This window comes from Myotis yumanensis, unplaced genomic scaffold, assembly GCF_028538775.1.
Source record: "Myotis yumanensis isolate MYYU_CA2020_CCGP unplaced genomic scaffold, mMyoYum1.0.hap1 SCAF_11, whole genome shotgun sequence".
NCBI classification, from domain to species: domain Eukaryota; kingdom Metazoa; phylum Chordata; class Mammalia; order Chiroptera; family Vespertilionidae; genus Myotis; species Myotis yumanensis.
This window is the reverse complement of record NW_027223762.1, coordinates 9,376,685-9,402,737: the sequence shown is the minus strand read 5'-3', so window position 1 is coordinate 9,402,737 and position 26,053 is coordinate 9,376,685. Positions and strand designations below refer to the sequence as shown.

Sequence of the window (26,053 nt, the reverse complement as noted above, 5' to 3'; positions counted from 1 at the left end):
CATGGCCCCTTCTTCCCTTAAGCAAAGAGTGCGCTATGTGGAGGCCTGCGTGCAGGACCGAGGGCTGGGGTGCTGTGCTCAGGGATCCCGTCTGCTCCCCCTTCCTCCTCGGCTGGCAGCTGCTGCCTCCAGGTCGGCGCCCTCACCTCTCGCTTGTGGCCTAATTTTATTCTCGGGGGCCTGGGTGGGACCCAGAGCATGGCTGGGGGTTGAGGGGAGAGTGTGAAGGGGCCCGTGGCCATGGGCCTCCCAGCCCCCTTTGCTGGGCAGTGGTGGTGACGTATGCAGAGTCTGCACGGATCATAAGCCATCGATGGGACAGCGCTAACTCATATGGCCTTTTCTGTATTTTCCCAATCGAGTCTCTAAAACCTACTAAATTTTCACTTTCAGTCTGATTGGCAGTGATCTTGGCAAACATACACATGATCAATGATGTCAAAGACATTATGGAACCACAGAGCGTCACGCCGGAAGTGACCCTACTGACCTTGTAGTCCAACCCTCCCTCGGACGGGGCCACTGAGGCCCAGGCCAGGCAATGATCTGTCAGCGGTCAGAGGGGAACAGAGGGAGGGAGGTCCCCGCATCCCAGTCCAGGGCTGTGTCCTGAGGTCCCCTCGCGGGTGCACCACAGGACCTGAGCTGCCGCCCGCTGCAGTCCTCTGCATCTTAGTTATTTACAGCTCCACTCCTCATGCCTTGGGCTAATTTTATAAAGGGCACGATTGTGACATTTAAAGAAAGCACATACACTCGCAGGTTATTTTTCCTGGTTTAAACCCCTGTGATTAAAGAGGAAAATACAATTACTGACAAGAGAAAAAAAGAAAGAAAAAGAAACATTTTTTTCCAACCCAAATACACCTGAGTCCTGATGACCAGACAGCCACACAGGAGAGGCTTGGCCTGGCAGGGCTCGGGCCCACCTCAGCCCGGCTATTTGTTCACGTTTGCTTGCAAGCCAGCAGCCTGGCTGCTTCTCCCTGGAACGTCCACCGTGCCTAGCACAGCGCTGCCCATGACTCACGGAGAGTGACGGGTTGGGGAACCCAGCACAGTCCCCTTAGAATGTGAGTGGCCATGAGCATCATGGGAAGAAGACGCCCACTGCATCGAAAGAGACAAGCAAAGTGGCCCAAATCTTGGTCTGGTTGCCTGCTGACCGCTGAGGCCGGTGACTCAGGCCAGAAGAGAGGAACTCAGAGGGGGAACCAACCAGGTAGACAGGCGGTTTTGCGAGAATTATTTTTTTGTGAGGGTCAGAGGGCCACCACCTCCCTGCCTTCTGCCTGTCCCCACGTGAGTGCCTCCTCCTCAGGAGCCAGAAAATCTGGGGCAAATGAAGGCGGGTGTGGTGAGTGTGGGGGCAGCGGCTGGAGATACCCCATCCCCTCTCGGAGAACCGCCCACCAGGGCCTGGGTGCCGTGGGGCAGTGTCTCAGGAACGCACTGTTCTCTCTGTTGGGGCGGACATATGTTCGATGCTGATTACGCAGGCTGGTGAGTAGGCCCTCTCCCTCCCTCTGATCTGGAGCCCTCCTACTCGGCAGGCACCACGCCGGCGGGGGATGGTGACATAAGCACAGAAGGAACTGTCTTGCCATCCATTGTTCTTGGGGCATTGCCAGGTCTGGGATTCCAGGTGTGGAATCAACAGCCTCCACCTCTGAGCCCCAGGGGCTTGGCGACCCCTGAAGAACGTCCCCCTGGGCCTGGTCCCCAGGGGCACCCAGTGTCCCCAGGAGCCAGCAGGAGACCTTTCTCAGAGGTGATGCGTTCTGAGCTGCAGGGGATGTTTGAAATGAAAACATGAAATTAAAACGCATCTTAGAAACGAACCATTCGGTGGCTGCTTCTGGAGTAGGGCAGTTGACCGGGAAGGTGCGCAAGGAACTTTCTGGAACTTTAGGATGAAATGTTCATTTTCTTCACAGGGATGTGGGTTACATGGAGGGTTGCCTTTGTAGCCGGTGCATCACCCACTGAGTGCGGGACGCCTAAGATCGAGGCACTTCGTTGGATAGAAGGGACGCTAAGCTGTATGTGGACAGGAGCTTGAGGGTGGTAAGGAATTCTGAGCCATGAGATTTGCAGGTAAAAATGGTAACCGTGTACACATCAGAAACACTTTCAGTTTCACTGTTTTGAAAGAAAAGGAACATGCTGCAACATTCTAAAACTCGGAAAACAAAGAACGTCCCGCTTGTAAGAAAGACTGCTTTGCTGACGCAGGCTCTTCACCCTGAGAGCGGAGGCCTGGACTGAAGGATGACGGAACTGAGCGTTTTGACCTGAAGTTACCCTCTGTGCCCACACTGCAGAGCCACTTCCCCTGCGGGCGCAGAGCTGCCTCCGTCGTCCTCGCCCTCGGTGACACTGCCGTGCCCGTGCCACTGCCTTCCCCACAACCCGCAGTCACGACAGCGCTTCTCGTAGGTTCAGCGCAGCTGGTATCAGCCCCTACTCCCACCCCAGAGAAGCTCACAGTCCAGCAAGGAATGGACCCCCAGACCCCGGCCAGGGCCCGGAGAGAGGCTGGCCCACGCGTCCGGCTGGGAAGAGCTGAGATTTCTGTCCTGCGTCTGGACTGTGAGCACCTCGAGCGGCCGCGGGTCTCAGAGCAGCCCCTGCGTCCTGGATCCCTGAGATGACCCAGTTCATCACGGCCCTGCCGCCCCCAAACTCCCGCAGGAAGCAATTTCAGCTCATCAGCTGCTCATCAGCTCCCCAGACGGGGCCGCGGCTTGCCCAGACAGCCACGCGGCCGGGAGACGCTCGCGCAGACAGGCAGATGCCATTTCCACTTTTGTTCTCGTTAAACAGCAGCATAATCACGGTTTATAAAAATATTCAGATCTTGAAGAGCACGTCAAAGTGCAACCTCGGCAGCTGAACTTGGAAAAGCTCCTCGCTCCCTGCATGTGATGTGAAATCTGATTAAAAAAAACAAATAGCCTCAAGGAGATGTGGAGTTGGGGAATGGAAACAGGTTTTAAAACTCCTTTCTAGGAAATAGTTAATTATGGTTCCAAACTCAAAATAAATTATTTTTCTTTCTAACCCTAGAAATCAACTTCCAAAAGCTTCAAACGGGTTCTAAAATCAGAGAAAAGGCGTTAAAAGTAGTTTCAGAGTCACAGCTGATTGGCTATCGCATGAGAAACATGTCGCCACTATCAGAATCTCGTCTTTCTCCGCCTCTCTGGCCTGGGAGAGGGTGGGGGCTGGTGATGGTCAGGGGGCATCTCCAGGCCGTGAGGACAGAGTGTTTTTCTAACATGGGTCTTGATCTGCTAGAACCACAAACCAGGATGATACCAGGTGGTTTGCAAATACATAAGGTTTACACATAGCAAGCATATCCCCAAATAATGGGAAACTACACTGATAAAACTTTCTCCATGGCTTCCCATCACTTATCTGCTTCTTCTTCCTCCCTCCACATCTTTGTTCCAACCATTGAAAAGGCCCCTGCACTCTCGCCAGACATCTGAAGGCTGCGACTCATCTTGAAGCCCAGGTTAAGTTTCTCCCTCTTCCAGGAAGCCCTCCTAGACTGGCTGCCTTCGGGACACCTGTGCCCTTCCTTGCTAATAACACTGTTTAAATAGCTTGCTCCAACCTACCAGGCCCTAGGAAGAGTTGCTCCTTAGAACAGAGATATGTCACTCACTGTCCCCTGCTGGGGGACAGACAGCACAGGGTCAGCCATAGAGTCGGGACCAGTAAATATTTGTGGGTTTACAGAGAGTCCCACATAAAGTAATTACTCCCCCAATGCAAAACCCAAAGCAAATGCACTTACATAAACCTTTAAACCTTCCACCTTCGTAAAAGCAAAAAAAAACACACAACACTCTATTTACCCCTTCCTACCCTTCTCAGCCTCAAAGATTAATGTCTTACAATCCTAAGCAGTCCATGGAGAAAGGATGTTTCATAAACACATCGAGACTGCTGAGCTACTGTCCTCACCCCTCCGCTGTTTCCTAAGAGACCACACCAGGGGCCTGGGAGATTCGGGGCCTCTCAGTCCGATTCCACTCATAATCCACTCCAAGGTTTACCTGCTCAGGGGCTGGTGGGACAGGCCAGGCCAGGCGCTGCCTCCGCATAAGGACTGATGACCTGTCTCTCTCCGAACCGGTTCTGACCTAGAGCCAGGGCACTTCCCCAAACCACCAGAAAACCAGGCACGACCTGGGCCTGATGGTTCAGGAGAGAGAAAACACACATCTTCTTAGACATTCCTAACTCACACCTGAATAAGGCAGGCGGCTGCCGTGGGCTGATATCAGACTGCCCGTCTGCCCATTTCCTACAAGTAGGGGTGGCCAGCCCCTCAGCCCCCTCTCCAGTCGCCCCAAAGAAGGGAGAGAGGTGGGCAACTCTAAACTGGTCTATGAAAAAGCCCACTGGGCAGGAGTGGACCCCGAGCGGCCAGAAATCAAAGGGAAAATGGGGACTCAGAGACGATGTCAGTGGTTATGCCCCCAAATCCAAAACGAATAAAGCCGTGCAGAACTTGGCAGTGAGAGAGAAAAGGGCTCGGGGAAATCTGTAGGGTCTTCTCCGGGCCTAACGCCATTCTCCTAACCACGGAAGGACCTGAGTTGTTGGCAGGGACGTCGGTGAGTGCTCAGCCCAGTCTGGTGTTCAGGCTGATGGCTCTCGGCGAGCTCTGTAGGCTCTGCCACTTTAAGGCATAGAAAGGGACAAGATCAAAGATCTTCCAGGGTCTCGGGAGGCCCGGAGCAGTGTCCCCCCGCCCCCCAGGCCCTGCCTTGGGTCTTCTAGGGTCGTGCTGCTAATACTGTGGCTCCTAGCCAATGAAGCAATTTCAATCACATTTCATTTAACTTGAATAGAATTAAACATTCAGTTCCCCAGCCCATGAACCACATTCTAAGTGCCCAGCGGCAGCAGACAGCACAGCACAGAGCATCTCTGTGACTGGGGAGCGCTCTGGGCGGTGGGTGGACGGGGCCAGGCAGCCCCTGACCTGTCTGAATCTCCTAATGGAGGCACCAGGAAGGCCTGCGGCTGGGTGTTGGCTGCAGCAGAACCGAGTTCCCTTCTAGTCCACTCCCCCCCTCCCCCACTTCCCGACCGCAGGCCTGGGGTCCGGGCGTGGCAGAGCATGCGGAGGCCCAGAGCAGTGGTGTTCTGCCTGCCCGGGCATCTGCTGTAATCGGCCACACCCACCCGATGCCAGTGGCGCCTGTGGCTGGCACTCCGGCCTCCAGCCGCGTGGCAGTGAGGCCAGTCGAGATGGAAGAGGGTGTCCTCATGGGGATTTCAGGGAAAGGAGGTTTATGGCTGCCCGAGTCCCGGGCTTCCTGATCGTCAGGGAAATCTTGGCCTGCTTTCCAGGTGATGACTTTTACATTCAAACAAACAAAAACGCGGCATGCACAGTATTGGAGTGTGAGAGCCCACAGGCTCCCGCTTCCCTGCCAGTATGTCCGATCCCAGGGTCCTGGCCTGCAATCCCAGCCAGCACTCCCGCAGTCCTAGACCAATCCTGTCCCCGGACACCGTCCACTCGGCGCTCACCTAACACAGGCTTCTTGTCAAGGATGGTTCCATGTGGCTGCCTTCCCTTGACTTCAGTGTGGAGGCAACAGGCCTGGCCCCCACCCCTGGCCACAGCCATGCTGGCAGCTCAGGGCTGTCCTCACGTCACATGCACACACACGAGGCTCCTCTCTGCCCAGCCAGCAGTGTCACTTCTCTCCGTGGATCTGCAGGCTCCATGGCTTCGTCGGATGCAGTGGAAGATGTGCAGGGGCTGACAGACCTTCCCTGACTCCTCCAGGCCTTTGCTTCCTGCTCTGGGAGCCGTGCATGGCTCTGAGCTGGGCTCTGTCTCGTGGGCAGAGGCGCCTAAGGGTCTATTTCCACTCGTCCTGGCTGCGTCATTGTTGTACTGTCCCCCCACAGGCCTGGGTAACTGAAACATTTCGGGGGGGAGATGGGGGGTGGGGGCGGGCAGGATATGGGGCAGCACGCACACACGCAAGGTGTGGTCCTCTGATCCAGGGATTCTGAACCACGTGAGGGAAGGAGGCATGGAGAGGAAAGAGGAAGGAGCGAGAACCAAATGGACGGTGTGCGCTGGAGGGGCAAAACCACGGAGAGCTCGCCAACCAGGAAGAAGGAGCGACTTCCTTAACTATGTTTTCAAGTGCATTGCAGTTGCCAAGAAACCAACCTGAAAAGATCAGCAATTCGGTGCCAAGAGAGAGAAACAGCCCGGCCGGGCAGAGGTGGCTGGGATTGGCAGTCGTCCCGAAAGGGCTCCTGGTTTTGTCCGATTCTGTTTTCTTCCTTGTGAGAAACTCATGATTCTTCTATGGCGGGGGACCTAATGATACCGCCGAAACTTACGTCTCCCTATACACAGGGCTGATTCCGTGTGCTTTCGACAGGAATCGGCTATCTCTGACCATCACAATTCTTCTTGCGCTGGGGTGTTCGGAGGGCAACTGATGTGCCCTGATTTGTTTTTAAGGCTTTTCCAGGCCTGCGAGTCCTCGTAGAAATGCAAATTGATGGCACGTAAGGGTGTGGCGTCTGCACTCCTTTTCTGCAAGCTGTAACTAACCTTCCCCCAAGTGCTGCCACGGAGGCACGGGAAGAAGGAGACACACCAGAGAAACTCACAAAGCAAAGAGTTCCTGTCTTGCCACCCTCCCCGGACTTCACAGGGCGGCTCGGGGCCCACTCCCGCGGGGCTGGAGGCCACCGAGGCCCCCTCACCACTGAAGAGTGGAGGAGCTGCTGTTGCCAACTGGGGCTCCCTTGTCCTGGGAGAAGGTCCTGGTCCTCCAGACGACAGCAAGAAGTGGGGGGATGGATGGGGGCAGGTGCCCAGGCCAGTGCTCGGCCTGTAGACCTCCTTGCAAATGGAAGGGATGTTGGAAAGAATTGAGCAAAAACACCAGGTAATTTCAACAGCCTGGCACTACTCTCGTTCTGCAGTTCAGAGGCAGGAGCGTGCGTGTTCATTTTATTATCAAGTTACACAGCTTGTCTAGATGTGGCATGTGTTATTTCGAAGACGTCTTAGTACCTCAAAAATTGTAGATGGTATCCAGGGACGCCTGACGTCTCAGGATGCGGAAGCGAATTTCTAAGATCAGTCCGGCTCCAGGAACTGTGCTGGCCAGCTGCCTTCGCAGGTATGCCGAGGTTCTCTGGGAACCGCGTGTGGCCCCCACTAGCCCTCCGAGGGACACAGGCAGCCGGGTGACAGGTAACTCACCTGAGGTCATGCCCCAGGTGACCGGCGGCCGCTCGGGCTCAGGGAATCCTGGGCCAGCCGCTGCGGCAAGAGCTCCGGGATTTGGTTTATAAGTAAAAACAAGCAGAACAGCTGGTGTTGAGTCTGGTGCTAGGATTAGTCTGCAACGCTAATCACAAGAAATGAAAAAAAAAAACAACTAGGAGGTCCTGCCTGCCAAGGGGGTTTTCAAACACGCGTGTGCTGCAGTCGCGGCAGCAGTAGATCCTCCCAGCGCCAGCGAGGTCGGTGCCCAGAGCACTGAGCTAGACAAAGCCCGTTCCTGGGCGTCACACCCGGAGCCCGGCTCCCATAGGCGAGAAGGGCTGGTGACCCGGCTGGGGCTGTGGGCACAGAGTGATGGTGTGTGCAGCAGGACGGCCCTTACAGCTCCTCTGATGTCCTGGAGATAAGCCGGACCCACGGGCAGTGGGAGAGACAATGTCCCCGACCCCCGGGGACGCAGCAGAGCTGAACCTTACACATGCTGCACCCAGGGCAGAAGGTACCGAGTGTCCTCCAGGCTGCAGTGGAGTGATGGCCACCCAGGACACGCACGGGGAGAGCCGACCGCAGAAAGCACGGCCTTCAGACACTTACGCAGCAACACCGAATGGGCCCCCAGGGCCAGTGGCACAATGACCCAGACCCCACCCATCAGCAAGCACGGTATGGGGGTGAGTGGGGTGTCTCCCCCTGCCACCTCCTCCACTGCCGGTAGGGCTTCCTACTACCTGCTAGAATGCCACCACACGGACGCTTCCGGCAGCCCTTCCCATAGTGATCTTGTTTCCTTTAGAGCAGATTTTCCTTCAAACAGAGGAGCTGAGGCCACACTGAAGCTGAGATCCTTGGGCCTGAGGGTGAGTGGGGAAGGAGAGACCAGCCACCACGATGAAAGGAGGACTCCCAAAGTGCCATGGGCTGAATCGTGCCCCCACCCAAATCCACGCTGAAGCCCTGACCTGCAATGTGACTGTATTTGGAGATAGAACGTTTAGGAGTCTGGCTGATGTAAAATGAGGTCCTGAGGGTGGGGCCCTGTCCCAGTAGGATTAGTGTCCTGATAGGAAGAGACTCCAGAAAACGCTTACCTCTGGCTCTCTCCTCTCCCTCCCTTCTTTTTCCCCCACTTTGAAGACCCAGCAAGAAGGCAGCTGTCTGGGAGCCAGGATGAGAGCTCCCCCCACCCAGAATCTGACCAAGCTGGCACCCCAATCCTGGGCTCCCAGCCTCTAGAACTGTGAAAAAGTCAATGCCTGTGGTTTAAGCCACCCGCCTATGGTATATTGTTAAGGCACCCTGAGCTGACTAATACAAATACTAACTTTATATAAAGCAAGGCCCGCGTGACATGCAGGACAGAAAGACACTGATGGCAGTGGGGTGGGTGTGGCAAGAAGACAGAAGGACCATGAATAGTGGGCAGAGGACCAAAAATGGAAGAGAAAAGTGGGGGACAGGTCCCCAGAATCCATCTGGGACTAGACTGGCGGCTGAGTGGTCCTCAACCTCCAAGTCACAATGAGGAGTCACTCACCCCACGGCCAGGCCCTTGGGCCGGAACAAGCCCTAATCTCAGGGCTCTTCTGGAGGACTCAGCCGCCTGCACCAAGTCCCGCCAGTCCTGGATCTTGGAAGCGTGCCCCATGGGTATTCCTGACAGACATGCAGCTTTCCAGCAACCTGGGTTCATTTACTTTCAGCTTGGACCCCACGGAGGTAAAATACGGGCTCGGGCCTGTGGTCTGCCTATTGCAAGAAGCTTTTTTTTTTTTTAATGTGTTTTTTTAAATTTTTTTTCAGAGAGGAAGAGAGACAGAAACATCATTGATGAGAGAATCATTGATCGGCTGCCTCCTGCACTCCCCACACTGGGGATTGAGCCTGAAACCTGGGCATGTGCCCTGACTGGGAATCGAACCGTGACCTCTTAAGTTCATGGGCTGAGGCTCAACCCCTAAGCTGGCCGGGCCCAAGAAGCTTTTGGTGAAGGTCACAGGAAAGCATTTTCGTGGAGGAGCTGCTGGTGCAGATGTTTCCCAACGTCCTTCCTGCCTCTCCCAGCACCCCCAAACCCTCATTTCGGTGTTGCTATTTGCTTCTGCAAAATGTGGAGCTTTTCAAAAGACATTCAATTTCCTTTGTTGCTATTCAGTTGCCATAGTCAATTAAAATCTATCAATGCCCCTGAATAAATTTGTGCTGGGTGAAGAAAGAGCCTCGGTGCTATCTCTCGGCATGATCTCTATTACCTTATGTTACTCTAATAGCGAGAGTAATAGTTTGTTATTAATGGAATTAGGCAATTGAGTTCCAGCTTCCCAGAGGTCTTATAAGACAACTATTATAATTTGTATTCTCAGATTTTCCATTGAGTAGATGCCATGTGTTTTACATTACTGGCTAATATTTCGAGACATAGCAGTAGTATATTTAATATCTACCTTTGTTTAATGATTCTAAGCCTCTTTCAGGATACGTGAGTGCTGCCGGAATTCTGAGCAGTTTAAAAGTCTACATTGCACAAATAATTATCTCGAATATTATTCAGCACAATTTCAATTTGTACTTTCACCTCGCCATCCATCCATCCATCCACCCATCCTAAAGATTTGATCCCAGTGTGTTTTTTAATGTGTCCTCCTGTCCCTATGGAGAAAACCATGTCTGTGTTTCAAGTGACCACACACACACACACACACACACACACAGACGTGCGCACACACTCGCCACTCACACCCATTCAGCAATCTGAATAGAGTCATATTTAATCAAAGATTTAAAAAGGCTTTTCTCGATGGTTGCACAACCTGTTTTTAGAAGAAATAAATGTATTCACTGCATTATGAAACAGCTTAAGAAAACACGATCTTACAATGTACACCATCTCTGTATTTAAATAGTTTCATTTCTATTCATGAGCTCCCTGATTAGATACATGGAAAATATCAGTAAAATATGAATAATTCTGACAAATTAATAGCCGATTTTAAAAAAAAAAGAATGAAAAGATGTGTAAGCATCTCACCCTCATTTAGATAAACCTGCTATCAGGGGTGCCTGGACATCATGGCCTGCCTGGCCGCGGCACAAATCCCTCTTAAACAGCGAGCCATGTGAGGAAGGGCCAGGGAGGGGCCTCGGGGAATGATGCCGCGCCAGCGAGGCCGGTGGGAAGGGCTGTCTGCGGGAACAGGTTGGGGCAAGCACCCAGCTGGCCGAGCGTGTGGAGTGTTTTTTACTTGACATCATTCCTGGGAGGTAGGCAGGGCACAGAGGACAGAGCCGTGTTCTTTTAGGGCAGGAAAAAGCCCCAGGAACCATCTCATCCAAATGCTCATTACCACTTGACTATGTTGTTGCAGGGGAGGGAGAGGGGAAGGTGACGCCCCCGCAGGGGACACAGTCACAGTGCGGGGAGGGAGGCAGGACTAGAGCTCTGGGGCTGGGGCTGGGAGTCCGCTGCCTTTTCATGGGCTACATGAAAATGGAATTGTACCCATCAGACACTTGATGCCTGTGGGAGTCCGAGCCTGTGGGGGGCACAGGGGGGCGATGGTGAATGAGACCCAGGCCCTGTCTTCGAGGAGCTTAGAGCCCTGAGTGGGAGACAGGGACCGTGGACACAGCCAATGGGACAGGATGCAGTAAGGCAGCGGCAAAGGAGCCTGGGCTGTGAGTGAGAAGGACGGCCCGCATCGAGCTCTGCCGCTCCCTCGCCCTGTGGCCATGAGCAAGTTACTTAGTATGTTTGAGCCTCAGTTGACTCATCGGTAAAAATGGCAGTTTTCATAGCTGGTGAGGGTCTGCTGAACCAAGTCAAGAATTCTTCCTTGGCTGGATTACTGCAAAGCAGTCACAAGCAGTTATTCTGAGTGAGGTTCTTCGGTTTTCCTATAGAGAAGCCACTCACACCAGCTCGGCCTAAAGGAAGGGCTATGAGGAGATCAGGGGGAGGTTTCAGGGGGACGCCAGCAGAGGGGTAGAAACAAGAGGAGCTTCAGGGACCAGCCATGATGAGCTGTGTCCCTCGCTCCAGGTTCTCCTCCTGGGACATCCTTTCCCCTTTCCTTTCCTTCCCAGGCAGCTGCCTTTGAGACTCAGCCTTGCTGTACACAGAGCCCGGAACAGTGGCCCTTGCCTGGCTTCTGCATTGCCATCCAGCCGGAGTGCGGGCCCCCGATGGAACTGGCTCTGGTCCCCTTAGTTCCTATTCCCAAAGGAGGGAAGTCCCACTGGTCTAGCTGACTTCTTAAAGCCAGGACACACCGTCCTAGGGTGCTGGGCAGCCAGTGAAAGGGCACCCCTGGAGCCTGGAATCTGCTCCCCGTCCAGTGAGCTGGGGCTGGAGGGGGAGTCACGTGACCTGCTAACAGCAGCAGGGGTTGTGCGTGTGTATGGATGTTTCCAGAAAGTGGTGTGGGCAAGGCGGGCAGCCCAAGCATGTCTGAGGCAGAAGGCCCCTGAAGGTTGCCTTTCTGCATGGAAGGCAGGGACAGCACGCCCTGGAGCACCCAGGAGGGAACGGCTGGCTCTGCCCTGGGAGGAGGCCTTGGTGGCAGGTCCACAGAGGGCATGGGTATGGCTCCAGGTGGAGGAAACAGCACAGAGAAGGCCGCGGTATAAAGTACCAGCGTGTGGTCACCGACGGTGCCTTCGTCATGGGGGGATGTGGGGTTCAAAGGGCAGATTCTGGGACTTACTGCACAGACATTGGAGAGGCTGATAGTGTGGTCTGTATCCCAGAGAGATCATTCTGGGGTGAGGGGCTGGAGAGCGATGGGGGACAGGCCTGGAGGCACTCCTGAGTTTATGACTCGGGTCTGGGTAGATGTGTGGCCATTCCAGGAGGTGGGGGCTCAGGGAGAGGAGTGGGCTGGAGGAAAGATGACCAGCTCTGTGAGGGCTCGTGGCACCTGCGGGGCATCCTGGGGCGGGGCCGGTGTGGGTTGGTCTGGGAGCTGCCAGTGCATGGCTGAGGGACAGGCAATCAATAGCACCTGGCAGGCTGGGAGACAGTGATAAGGGTTTCAAACCACTGGGACGGGGATGGAAGAGTGGCTACCTGGCAGCGAGAGGATTGGTAGCAGAGCTGACGGCCCAGCTGGGGGGAGGCAGGCACCAGTGGGAGCTACGTGATTGACACCTCCTCCATCACCTGTCCTTCCTGACAGGCCACTTAGGGCCCAGCCACCACTTTCTTGCAGGGCTCAGGCCTCACCTCCATGTTTTCACACACACGCAGGTATAAGGGTCACTGGAGAAACGCCTCCTGGAACCCCCAGCCCACGTGTCCCTGCACTAAAGGTCTGTCCACCTGAGCCCTGAGCCGTAAGGACAGCACAGCTAGAGGCTGAAGTGCTCATACACCCACCCATGTGCGTGCCCGGGAAAGGGGGGAGATCGAGGGGTAGAGGGAGAGGAGAGACTTTCTGGGCCATCGGGGAGGGGGGGATCCTTGGTCCTACAGGGAGAGCAGTGGCTTCCACAGAGCAGAGGTGAAGGCTGCTGGTCTCCCTCCCGGCTGGGGCACCTGTGGCCTCTTGATAAAAGGCCCCTCGTTTTCATACTAGGATATAACAAGGTGGAGGGGGGGTGCAGCCGGCTTCCTGGACTGGCCCAGGATTGTCCTACTCACCCTGCAGAGGCTCTGTGAGCCGGCTGCTGGCCCGGGAGGTTAGGCGGGGAGTCTATGCATGTAACTAGCCCTCAGGGGGGTGGGGACATAAACCGGCATTAATAATGAATGACTGCCACTCTGTTTACTTTTACGAGCCCTGATTTCCCATAAATCCAAGTCAGAATCAATCATCTTTTATGGAAGATATTAATGGCAATTCCATTATTTAAATCCAATCAATGCTTTTTAAAAATTTTTTCCTCGTTGTGTTTTGAAGCCAAGGAGGGGGCTACTGGCCAAGCAATGGAAACAGAAAGTCCAGTGACGTTGCTCACGTTTCAGGATTTCAGTTAGATAACTGCTCAGGGCAAAGGGATTCCGTTTCTCTCCATTTTTCCTACAGCGCAGGGAGGTTTTCATTCCACTGGCCTCGGAAAAACAGAGCTTCTCCCTCGCCTTCACGGCGCCCTGCCCGTGTGCTGCCAGGCACGCTCAGCACATGGCCTTCCAAACCCAGAACTTAGCTGCGATCGACTGCTTTCTAATCACATTTAAAATATATTTTCCCCCATGAACCCAACTCTTCCAGGAACTGGCTTCGGTGGTCTACAAAATCGCTAGTGCTTAGCGGGAGCGGGGGTTATTTGTTCCCAGAAGCAAAAAGGCACAAAAACAAGACAGAAACCTATGGGCGACCAAGAGGCCACAGGAAGCCAGTGTGAGTGTGAACGAGGGCACGGGGACGGGAAGCCCCTCGTCCACCATCTGCGGGGACAGAGGGGAAGGAGGAAAAGGACGATTTCTTCAAACCCAAATGTGGGGCCTGGACCCAATGAGAATCCTCCTGGTGTCTGTTGGAAGGGCCACCCTTTCACCCCCCAGCCGACGTGACTGACATCCCTCTCCATCCTCAGGACTTAACAGGTGTCCCTCCTGCAGGAAGCTCGCAGCATCCTGGCCCCATTCCATTTGGCACATCCCTGGGTGGTGCTGGTCCACTCACACACCCATCTCCCCCGTTCGCCTCAGGGGCCACCTCAACGGTGCACCTACCAGAGGGGTCCTGCCTCCTGCATTAATTCGGAAGCTGTTCTCTGGGGGCTTAGCGGTGGGGACTGAACAGGGCAGGGTTCTGGGAAGGCTCTAGCTCAGTAGGAGGTCTGGGGACCTCAGAAGCACCTTGCCGTCGGAGGCAGCTGGGGACTAGCTGTTCTCCGTTTCCACACAAAACAAAACAAGGGAAAATGGGCTTAAATTGCAGCCGGGGAGATTTAGGGCAGATAGAAGGAAAGCCTGCAGGAGCCACAGAACTGGGGCTCTGGGAGCCGATGGAATTTCCTTCCCTGGAGGTCTCTGGGAGCAGCTTGGTGTCAGGCGGATCGTCCCCAGGGCTGCCTGCAGGATAGAGGGAGACAGCAGGCCTGGCAGGTCCTGCCTCCCCGCCCCAGGTCACTTAGCAGGAGGGCAAATCCTGGGAACTCGGTCACAGAGCATCGCTGCTGGGGGCTGTGGGAAGGCTGCTTTCTCTGCTGTAGCCCCCGGAAATGCCATGCTCCCCGCCTCAGGACAGAGGCCGTGTTCTCTGGCTCCTGCAGGCTCCCCTCGCCCTCCCTAAATGATAGCTGTTTGCTGCCCATCTACCCACAACCTGGCGGCCTGCAAGGTCTGGTCCCAGTGGCCGGAAGTGGGAGCGTCCACACATCTGTGGAGAGGCACCTCGGGGCTCAGGATGGAGCTGCCTGAGTGACAGGGAGTGGGAGCCCCCTGTAACAAAGCCCTGGACAAGGGCTTTTTGGGGTAAGCAAGAGGTAGAGCTTCTCAGGTTAGTCACCAAAAGCCCCAGGCAATTCCAGAGGAGGCCGAGGTCAGAGGTGCTGCCACACCTGGAGGCCCAGCTGCGCCCCACCTGTGGCTAACAGATGGGACTGTGTACACGTGGTGCATGGAGGCAGCCGCCCCCGCCTGGGCCTGCTCCTCTCTCCTGCTTCTCGTTTGCGTTGTCCTATGTGTATCCTTTTAAGTCCCTGGCTTTCCTCTCTGGAAAGCAGTGAGGTGGAAACAAACAGGATGGAAAGCTTCCTGCTTTTCCCTGGCTGGGCCCTGGGCACAGCTGCTGCCCCTGTGAGGCCTTGGAGGACAGAGGGTTGGAGACCCTAGTGCGGGTGTGCCTCCCTGTTCTGGTAACCATGCAGTGGGGGGTTGCAGCCAGTTCTGCCACGAGTTCTCCCAGCCCAGGAGAGCGGCTCGGTCAGCTCACAACCTCTGTTCATTGACACGGGACTGGGGTGAAGAGAGGACCGACCGAGGTGGCATCGCTTTGCCTGGGACAGTGGCTGTGCCTTCCTCGGTCTGGGACACTCAACCCCACCTCCAACAACATGCTGAGATCATGGGGCAAAGACAAGAGATGCTGGGGGTGGAATCCTTCTTCATTTCTGGAAGCACAGGCCTTCGGGAAGGGGTCAGGGGATGGGTGTCCGCCAGAGTGGAAGCTCTTGGCTGTGTCTGCGGGTCCTGGCCCCCGGTGACCGCAGCCAGGAGGCCGGAGGATAAAAGGGGCCTCTCCTCGGGCCGCTGACCACAGGTATTGAGACGTGAGCACCCGGGACCACTGCGGCTTCCTCCACCACACGGCCCGGCCGCGGAGGTTTGTGCCGCATTCCAGACGCGTGACAATGACAGGGCCCACATGCAGCGGCTCCATCCTGTTCCTAGGACGACGCTGGTTGCCTGAGACGTGCTGAGCAAGACCCTCCGAGCTCCAGGCCTCAGGGAGGCGGGTTGTGTGGGTCCTGATGATGTCCCCCTGCCTTGGAGAAACCAAGAATGCGGACTCCCAGCAGTGAGAGACACCCCGCAGGGACCCTCCCTGGCTGGGGCCTCCTACAGGCATAGGGTGTGTGGCCGGCCTTGCCAGTGGGGGAGGGATGTTGGGTGGGTGGGAGGAGTATGGGCAGGAGAGCAACCTCTCTTGGCAGCGCTAACCCAATCCTAAAGGCCAACCCACACCGCCCACATTCATGCCGCCTGGGCTGAAGCTCCTCCCTTCCCCACGCTGGAGCTCTTCATGGGAGCAGGGCCAGATGCGGCCCCATGTCCCCCAGGTCAGGAGATGTGCAGGAGGCCTGTGGGAAGACGGGATGTCCAGAAATGGTGTCCTGCAGACATACTCTGCTCCCCTTCCCCCGTGCCCCTGCTCTGGCCTCCACTACCGAGCCTAACACACCACTAGCCAACCGGCCCTGTGGAGCGGAGTCCTCAGCTTCTGCACCTCCAGGACCTCTCCCTCGGTGAGGGAGGCTAGAGGGGAACTTGGGCCTCCAGGGCTCTCAGTGCAGGCTGGAGGGTGTAGGCCACAGGAGACAAAGGCAGGACAAGCGACTGAGAGGTTACAGCTCATAGTGGGAGGACCTGGGGCTCACTGGGTTGGAGGGAGGGCTCTCAGGTCACACAGAACTGAATCCCAGACCCAAGGCTTGCTGACCCAGGTCCGACCTTAGGTAATTATCTGGCCTCTCTCCACCTCTGTGTACTTCTCTGCAATGGGGGACAACAACAGTCCCCAACCCATAGGCTTATGGGGAGGATTCAGGAGAAAGTGCATATAAGCCACCCAGCAGGGCCCAGCACCCCTGGTTCCCATTCCACAGACTGAATCCTGCCTGAGCCTGGGGAGGGGTGATGCCCCCGGTCGGGCTGGGGAGCCAGGGCTTCAGAGGGGCCAGGCCCCGGCGGCGCCCAAGTACGAGCTGACACCCTAGGAGAGGAGGAGCCGCATCATCTCTGCCTGCGCCCGGGCCAAGCCTCAATCTAAATGGATTATTGTTTATTGGCGGCTTATCCCGTCGCTTGGGTTATAAATTATTTACCAGATAATGACTTCATAATTGTTCATGAGAGATGCCCCAAGGACATGCCGACATGCCTTCTGAAGCCACAGTGCTAATTGTGGCCACATCCCAGAAGCCCCCTGTGGTCACATCCAGGGTTACTCCCAGGGACAGAGCCCTCCGGCCCTTGGGCATCACTCAGGACTCTAACCCCCTCACCGTAGAGATTAAAACAAAAACTCTGAGACCAAAAGCGGGGTGGGCATGCTTCCAGGTCCCAGAGCCCCCGGTGTCTCTGGTGGTCACTCCTCCACCGCCTGGGTTTAGGTGGCTCAGAGCAGAAGTGCCTGCTCGCTGAATGGACTCAGGGGTGGAGGCAGGGTGGGCACACCCACACCTTCCTTGAAGGCCATGTGGTCCTGAAGGGAGTACGAATTAAGGCCACCACTCAGCTGGGGTCCTAGCCCCCTAGAATAATAACAGCACACCCTTGTCCAGAGCCCTGTCTCACGCACTGTCCTAGGTGCCGCATTCTGTTAACTCATTTCATCCTCACAACCCCGGTAGGAGGAGATAGTGTTATAATCCCATTTTGCAGATGAAGAAACTGAGGCACGGGAGGTTCGATCTAGAAGTTGCACAGCTGATCGGGAGCAGAGAAGGGGTTCGGTAGAAACCCAGGTAGTCTGGTTTCAGCATCTGTGCCCTTGACCGCTCTACTCTGCCGCTTACTATGTTTCCCACATGAATAAATAAATGAAAAGTGAATGAATGCTGTGAGGCCCCTTTGAGTATGGGACACAGCTTTCTAAATGTGGCTTCAAGGGGAAGTTGGCCATATTGAGACCCTGGGTTGTCCAGCAGGGCCCAGGGCGGCCTATCTTTCTCCTGGACCGTGGATGGAACCTAGAACAGCGGAAAGGAGAGCGCTGGCCGGGTGCCTGGCGTCCCCATGGACATGGCCTTCCAGGACCGAGTCTGTGCATTGCCCTCCCTGCCCTGTAGTGGGCAGCTGTAAGCCGGTCTGACAGGGACGCTGGTCCTTGAGCAAACAGGTAAGACAGATTAAATGAGATGCTTCGGAGTAAAGCACACGTGCCAATGCCCATCCCATAAACATTCTCGAGCCTTCTTTGTGCCGAGCTTTGGGGAGTGACCACCCTCAGGGGACCCCCAACTGTCTCCCCAGGCAGGCTAGAGAACCGCCCGGAGCCAGGCGAGGGGCTGAGGGACCAGGAGCACAGCTAGCGGCCATGGGAGTTGACTTTTTCTATTGCCAGTTCCCATTCAGGGTTTAGTATGTGCTCAGCTCTGCACAGAGCTCTCCCACCCCCACAGAGCTCCCAGTGGTCAGGGATGAGCCCACCGGATAAAGGACCTCGCATGGCCCCAAAACAGTCAGGTGGGTGCTGGGGAGAGGAACAGGGTCAGGAGATGGGAGGAGAGAAAATCCCCATGGGTGGGTGGCCTGGGAGCAGTTTGCCAGGAGATGGGTGGGGGCGGGAGAGGCTCTTCCGGGAGATTAGGGATTAGCAGGGCAAGTGCCCGGAGGGGCGATGCCCACAGCCGGGTCATTCAGGAGCACAGGGATCTGCCTGGATGGGAGATGCCGTGCGTGTGTGCACGTGTGTGCATGTGTGTGTATGCTGGGGAGGGGGTCACAGGAGGTGAGTTTGGCTAGCGGGTGGGGGTCAGGTTTATTTGACCCGATACATGAAGTTGGTAGCTCAGCTCAGCGCGCACCTGCGCAAGAAGACAAAGCACTCCCGGTGCATTTTCGAGAGCCCTGAACCGGTGCTGAATGAATCATCGCACTGCTTGTTCTGGGACGGGGAGGCAGGATGCCTCCTCTGGCGCTAATGGAGGGCGGGGCTCTCGGGGCAGCCTCGTGCCATCCGTGAGCCCGGATCTGAGAGGGACGCTGGACAGACCGTCTCTGGTCCCGACCTTCGGCTCCCCTTCCCACCAAGTCTGTGTACCTGGGGAGGGGGCCAGGTTAATTGTTACCTCCTGTGCCGTTACTAGGTTACTTCGTGAGAGCAGAAATGTGCTTTTAATGATTTTTTTTGTTGTTGTCGCTACCTTAGGAACCAGATGCTTTTATCCAAATGAGTTGCTACAAATCGAAAGGAGGGCCCGTGAGGGTTGCTAAGCTGCAACTGTCTCACACAGGCGGGCTCCAGCGCCCTGAGTGAGGCTCCGTCTCCCCCTTCCTGTAGCATCCTGCTCACTTCCAAGTGAGAGTACAAACACGGATTGGCAGCTGTCGTGAATGCGCCTCCGATCGCCTGGGGGAGAGGACTCGGCCTGCGATGGTCATTCTGCTCCTTGTGCAGCCTGGCAGGGGCGAGGGACAGCCTGGGTCTGGCTGACGCATGGTCTTTAGGCCTCTGGGTCATGAGGTGAGGAAGGAGGGACAACCACCCAGTTGTCATTCTTTCGATTTTCTTCCTGGGTGGGGTTGGGATGGCATTGAGGCCCAAGGATGGTCACTCCATGCTGGGCTGGACAACAGTAGGTGCTCAACTAATGTTTGTGGAAGACAGGCAGGCACATGATTGACACTTGCTCAGGGCTCTTTAGGCTTCCCATACGAGGACTGGGAGTTGGCGTGCAGGCAGGAGGCCCCCCTGGCTTAGGAACCAGGAGGCAAGGACTCTAGTTCCCAGTCTGGTTTGACTGGCTGTGTGACCGTGGGCAAGACAGTGACCCTCTCTGGGCCCCAGCTTGCTGCTTGGTATAATAAACGGCAATAACAATCCTTCTGGGCCCCCCTCTGGACCAAGCCCAGGGAATGATGTGAAAACACTTGGCAAACCAAAAGCACTAGGTCACAGGAGGAGGTGAAATAAGTCCTATGACCTTGGCCTTGGACATTCTAACACATCAGGGGTGGGGCAGTGCCTGCCCTGAGCATGAGGCTGCCACAGAGTCTCTGAGCTCTCTTGTCTTGTTATACCTCCCAGGCTTCTGCATGAGCCGTTACACACACACACACACACACACACACACTCCTAGGCTCCCATTTCCAGCTCAGAAGCCTGTGGTTTTGAGCAAACGAAGCTGCTGAGACTCTCATTCCCTCAAATGTGAGCTGAGTCAGGGATTTTGTCTCCTATGGTCCTGCCGGGTCCCCAGTGCCTGGAATGATGCCTGACATACAGTAGCTGCTCAGGAAGATTTGTGGAGTGAATGAGCTGCTCTCCATAGCACTTCCTATAAATCCCTATTGTTATGTTGATCAAATCCTGTAAGAATGCATTTACTTGCTAGCCTCCCCACTGGACGGCTAGCTCCCTGGGGACAGGGCTTTTGGCTGGACCCCAGACCTAGAACAATATACAACAATGTGGTTGAAGAAATGAAGGAAGGAGTGGTGGTAGGTGTTCCTCCTACATGCAGCCCCACGGCTCCTGGCATCTGGCATGTATGACAGAGAGAGAGAATTTATGATTAGAAGACAAAAGCTTAAACATTCGTTTGAGTGACCTGGGACTATACGAGACCATCAAAAAGGGACAGATGCACATCCTCACACGGTCACTGGACAAATGCATGCCCGGTGCCTTCCCTGAGCAGGAAGGGCCATGGCAGGGCACTACTAGTCCGTTCGGCATTTTTGTGCTAATTAGAAGGGGCACCCTCCCTCTGAGCTCCCACAGTGCACAGCCAGGCTTGCGGAGTGCAGGCTGGGTGTCCCCTCGCCCCCCCCGCCCCCCCCGCCAGCTGCCCTCCTGTAGACACAGACTCACAACTTCCCGCAGCCCTGGCCGCGGGGGCAGGTGCAAGGTGTGCAAGGAGACCGGTCACTTGGAAAATCAAATCTGGCCACACAAATAAACCCTGAGGTCTGCAGACAAGCTATTTCTAGCCCAGGTGCCAAGTGCAGTTTTGCAGCTACAGTGAGCGCTGTGAGCACCCCACCCAGCCCCTTAGCATAGAGGAACTGCCCTGTGTGTGCTGCTCCTGAACACCCCTGCTACAGAAATGGGGGAAGATTCCCCCCTCCCCCCCCCCATAATCTCCTGCCTTCCCTGATCATCTCAGCATGCTGTTCGGGGCAGGGCTGAGTCTCCGGGACCGAGGAAGGCACAGCCACTGTCCTGGGCAGAACGACACCACTCCGGTCAGTCCTCTCTTCACCCCAGTTCCGTGTCAGCGCACAGATGCTATGAGCTGACCGAGCCTCACTCCTCGGCCTGGAAGAACTGGGTGCAACCCCCCACTGCACGGTTACCAGAACGGGGAGGCACCCCTGCGCTGTGGGCAGGGCTGGGGTCTCCAAACCTGGGGTCTCCTCCGAGGCCTCACAGAGGCAGGGGCTGTGCCCAGGGTCCGGCCAGGGAAAAGCAGGAAGCTTCCATCCTGTTTGTTTCCACCTCACTGCTTTCCAGAGAGGAAAGCCGGGGACTTAGAAGGATACACATGAGACAACGCAAACGAGAAGCAGGAGAGAGGAGCAGGCCCTGGCGGGGGCGGCTGCCTCCATGCACCACGTGTACACAGTCCCATCTGTTGGCCACAGGTGGGGCGCAGCTGGGCCTGCAGGTGTGGCAGCGCCTCTGACCTCAGCCTCCGCTGGAATTTCCTGGGGAGCTTCACAAAAACACGAATGTCTGGGTCCCGTCCCGAGACCGACCTGCAGGAAGCCTGGGAACCAGGACTTGGACCATTTCCCTGGGTGATTTCAATGCGCAGCCAGAGCCGGGAGCACTGCTCAGGCCGGGGCGGGGCAAGCGAGAACCTGATCCGTCCCCACGGTTCGATCCGAGGTGCTGACAGTGGCTCCGAGAAGAATGTGTCTCGGCTGGAATCAGACACACCTCTCCCCAGGGCCCCAGAGAAGGGTCCCAGCGCCACGATAAACAACAAACTGCCACGGAATCCTAACCGTGGACACACCGACGTGATCTACAGGATAACAAGGTCTTCCCACCGCCCGCAGGGTTCACGGAAAAGCATTCTGGGGTGGGGTGAGATGGACGGGGTTGGCAGGGTGACGTGCCCCAGGTACCCAGCTTTCGGATGGCTTGATCCAAAATAGCTACACAACATCTAGGAATTTTGTTTCATAAAATCTCCTTACCTCCCACTTCAATTCTTCCTGGCTTAGCATCCAGGAATGTGCTAACGCCTTTGAGTCCAGAGTGGTGGTTAAGCCTGTAAAATACACCGACGCCCACCCTAACGAGAGCAAATAAATGAGAAGGTCTTGGGGAAGGGCCCAGGCATCTTATTTTTTAAAGCTCTCCCGGCAACTCCAGGAGGGTAAGTGCTGCTGGCCCAGGTGGCACCGTCCTCCCTCTGAAATTGTCCATCTTCCCCTGGGGCTAGGACTTCTCCATCTGGAGCTATGGAGGCCGAGGCTCAGAGGGTGGGATGGGCTTAATCAGAGCGAGTGTGGACTGGGATGAGAGCCCAGTGGCCTGCCTCCCAGGCACAGGTCCCCCCACTGCACTGCCTGTGCCCTCACTGTCCTGTGATCTCTGAACCGAGTAAGGTCATCTGACCTCATGCACCAATAACAGCATGTCCTCAACTCATGGAAGGATGACGAGGAGTCTAAAGCAAAGGCGATCCAGACTCACAGCCCAAGGGTAGGGTATGGGGGAGGGGTGTCCCGAAGACAGTGATGGAGGAGCAATGAGCTGGCCTGGTGATGGCCAGGCTGAGTTTGAGATGCAACGCAGGCTGGTAACTGAGCCTCAGGACGCAGCTGAAGACGTGGAGGGACCCAGGACAGCGGTGCCACCGAGAACCCTGCCCCGGGGACGGCGGTGCAGAGGGACGAGAAGGAGCGCCGAGAGGCGGCGAGGCAAACCTGTGGCAAAACCACCCGCAGTTACAGGCAGAAGCAGGAGAGGAGCCGGAGGAAGGAGGGACGCAGCCCACCTGAGCCAAGGGCAGGGGCTCGGTTTCTGCGTCCCACCAGCAGGGCTGCCCATTGGCTGATCCTGAGGTGGGAGGAGGCGGGACGACAGCGGGGCACTCCTCAGCACAAATGGGGGTCTGTGCTCATCCTCACCCCCTCCAAAGCCCAGGTCAGCGCCATTCTTGGCTCAACCTCTGGTTCTGTCTGCACAAACCAGGTCCTCAGCGCCACGTGCTCTCAGCGCCACCCCAGCCCGGGCCACACACGGCATGCAGGGTCCGATGCCACATCTGTTCGCCAGTTCAGGCCCCACACCCTTGGTTACGGGGTGACATTCATCAGACCGCGGACTATGGAGAGCAGCCCCCTCCCCCGCCCCCCGTGTTTGCATTCTGGAGCGAGACACACAGAGCCCAGGGATCTGGCCCAGTTTCCACAGGAAGGGGATCACTCCTTTTACTGGCACCTGCGGCCATGGTGGCCCGTGGCACCTCCCTATCTCCTTGGGTATCAGCGGGAGTCCTGCCCACGAGGGAACAGCGCAGCCCAGCACCGGCCAGGTGCCCCCGGGAACAGTGGCGGCTGGGTGGGCAGCGAGGCATTTACTGGAAGCCCCGGCAGGTGCAGGTGGGAGTGGAGGAGGGGTGAACACGGAGATGAATCAGACGGATGCGTCCTGCAGGCACAAGCCAGGTGGTGGGAAGACGGACAGGAATTCAAGTGGGGACACCAGTCTGGGGGATGCAGAGATGTGAAGCCCTACGAGGTGTATCCTGTCAGGCATGCCCGTGCCTCCCCATCCTAACATACATGCACCTCGAAGGCTGGGAGGAACAAGAGCTGTGTGCCACCTGCTTCAGCACGGAGTACAGACGACCCAAACCCATCGCCCCGTCCTCTCCACCCCCTTCACCCTGCGCCACTCTCACAGTGCCTACAGCTCAAAGGCATGTCCTCGGGAAGCTGACTTCTGTGCAGACATCTCCTCGCTCTTCCCCAGACACTAACTCTGCCTCTGCCCCTGCCCCCCCTCCCCCCAAGGAGCTGGGAATGCCACGGTCACCAAATACATGTGTGGCCGTCTAGTTTTCCATCTCTCCTCCAACCAGGTAGCAACCAGAACAGCTGTCCAGCTGATCCGTGGTGCCCTCAGGCATGTGCCCACAGCTCACAGATCTTGAGGTCAGAAACCCATCTGCCCCCACTGGGCTGCTGGGTGGCAGCAGGCTGGATCGCATAGTGGACGTTTCTTTCATTTCCACAGCTGATCCAGGCCCAGCATGGAGCCTCCTCCTGCTTCTGGCTGACAACTAACGGCTGCCCACAACCCAGGGTTCCCCTGGCTGCATTTTCTCGTCTCTGTGCAAGGGCTCTGGGAATGGAGGGCTAGCTACACCCCATGTCTCTGAGTCCAAAGAGAGCTCTCTGGCCAGAAAAGAACTTGGCCTTGGCAGGTGCCTTGTTGGTCTGCTGCTCTGGCCCTGCTGCAGAAGGAAGCTGGATACAGGCCATCGGCTGGCCCAGGCAGAGGCCACGAGCTCCTGGTCGGGGCACCAGGATGGGCACTGCCGAGAACGCAGCAGCCCCGGGGCCACTGCGGCCTGTGCTTGCCCAGCATCAGGCCCTGTGTGTTCTGCAGAGGTGGCTTTGGCCCGTGGATTTCTAAAGGCTCAAGTGCCACCAGGCCTGCTAGCCTGGGCCAGCTCAGGCTCCACCGTCCTGAGTCCCCGTGCCCAGACCCCCACCCTCCCACCACTTTCATTCCAGGCCCAGCCCCCGGACTGTCTGGCAAAGGTATAGGGTGAGTGTGGCAACTTCAGCTCCAGGCTCCCTGGCTTCTATTGGCACAGTCTGGCGCGGCTGTGTGTGTGTGAAAGAAACCCTGCCGATTCTTTTCCATCCGACTTCTGCCCTCACAGGTTGTCCATGTCCCCCCCAACGCTTCTGGTCTTCATAATCTAGGTTTGCGAATCCTGCATCAAAATTTTAGGCCAGACTTTATAAATTTAAGCCAAGGAAATAATCACATGACTATGCAAAGATATATACACAGAAAAAGTTTGTTTATTTAAAAGTTTGTGGTATTTAAGAGTGAGATATTCAAAACAAACTAAATGTCCATCATCAGGGCACTAGTTAAGTAAATAATGTAGAATATATATATATATATATATATATATATTCCTTAAAAATGCTATAGATTTGCATTTACTAACATAAAAAAGGTACCTGTGACATACTGTAAGGTAAAAATAACATGTCCTTAAGCGCAATCCCATTTGTGTGTGTGCATGTATGTGTGTGTGTGCATACATGCATGCACATGTTATATATATGTGCATAAGGAAAAAGCCCAGAAAGAGACACTAAAATAGTTATTTCTCAGGATTATAATAATTCATGTAATTTTAGGTACCACTTTTAAAATATTTCTATCATGAACACATATTTAATAATGCTATTTTTGCCCTAGCCAGGAGAGTTCCATTGGTGAGAGCATTGTCCTGACACGCACACCAAGGTTGGGGGTTTGATCCCTGCTCAGGGCACACACAAGACACAACCAATGAACGCATAAATAAGTGGAACAACAAATCGATGATTCTCTCTTCATCTCCCCCTTCCCCCCTCTCTCTCAAATCAATAAAATAAAAAAATAAAATGCTATTTTAATCATGAGAAAAGTTATTCAAAAGAAGAATTACAGTTTTGAGGAGCTCAAAGGTCACCTAGCTACTGGCCACTCCCAGATCCAAACTCCTGGGAACCCCAAGACCCAGAAGAGTGACAAAGAGCTACAACAATGCTGGAAGTTGATTCTGGGAGGATCGAGGCGCACTGGCTTAGCTAGGCTCTGAGCACCTGTTACTCCTGCATCTTCGGTAAAAGAGTCACCCACAAGAGGGCGAGGGAACCAGCTACATCCTCCTCACTTCCCCCATAACGTCAGTGTGAGCGAGCAGAGCCGGCTGAGCCCAGGTCTGATGCCTTTCTTATTTCTCAGCTCAGGCGAGCTGAGCAGAGACCTACCTTGCACCGTCCGTCTCTGGCAAGCTCGGGATTCGTCCCCAGGATGCAAAACCCTCGACGGCCACCAACACTTAGCGCAGCGTGAGCATCACCAGGAGGCCAGACAGTCTGGAAACAGAAGGAAAAAAGTGGGGTTGGGTGAGTAAAAGGCGTCGTCTTTTGCTGAAAGTTCTCTTTGGAATGGCAGTATGTTGGCTGGTCCCACCCTAAGGGGAAGCTTGTCGCTGCCTTGGATTTCCGAGTGTGGACAACCTCACACAGGGTGGGCCGGGATAAGGGAGGTCAAGTGGGAACCACAGAACCTCCAAGGACAGGCACTGCCATCCTGCCCTGAGGTAGGTGGAGGCGGGAAGACAGAGGGGCGCTTCTCAGCACAAATGGGGATCTGAACACACAAACCCCTAGCCCCC

At 55.7% G+C, this 26,053-nt stretch overlaps 1 protein-coding gene across 1 annotated transcript in view; it reads right to left on the bottom strand.

Moving 5' to 3' along the window:
• Positions 1–26,053, bottom strand: part of KLHL29 (kelch like family member 29) — a 259,907-nt gene that overhangs the window by 161,377 nt on the left and 72,477 nt on the right. Inside the window, exon 2 of the mRNA XM_070428755.1 lies at positions 25,644–25,751. The gene's annotated coding sequence lies outside the window, so the exon portion shown is untranslated. The remainder of the gene's footprint in view (positions 1–25,643; positions 25,752–26,053) is intronic.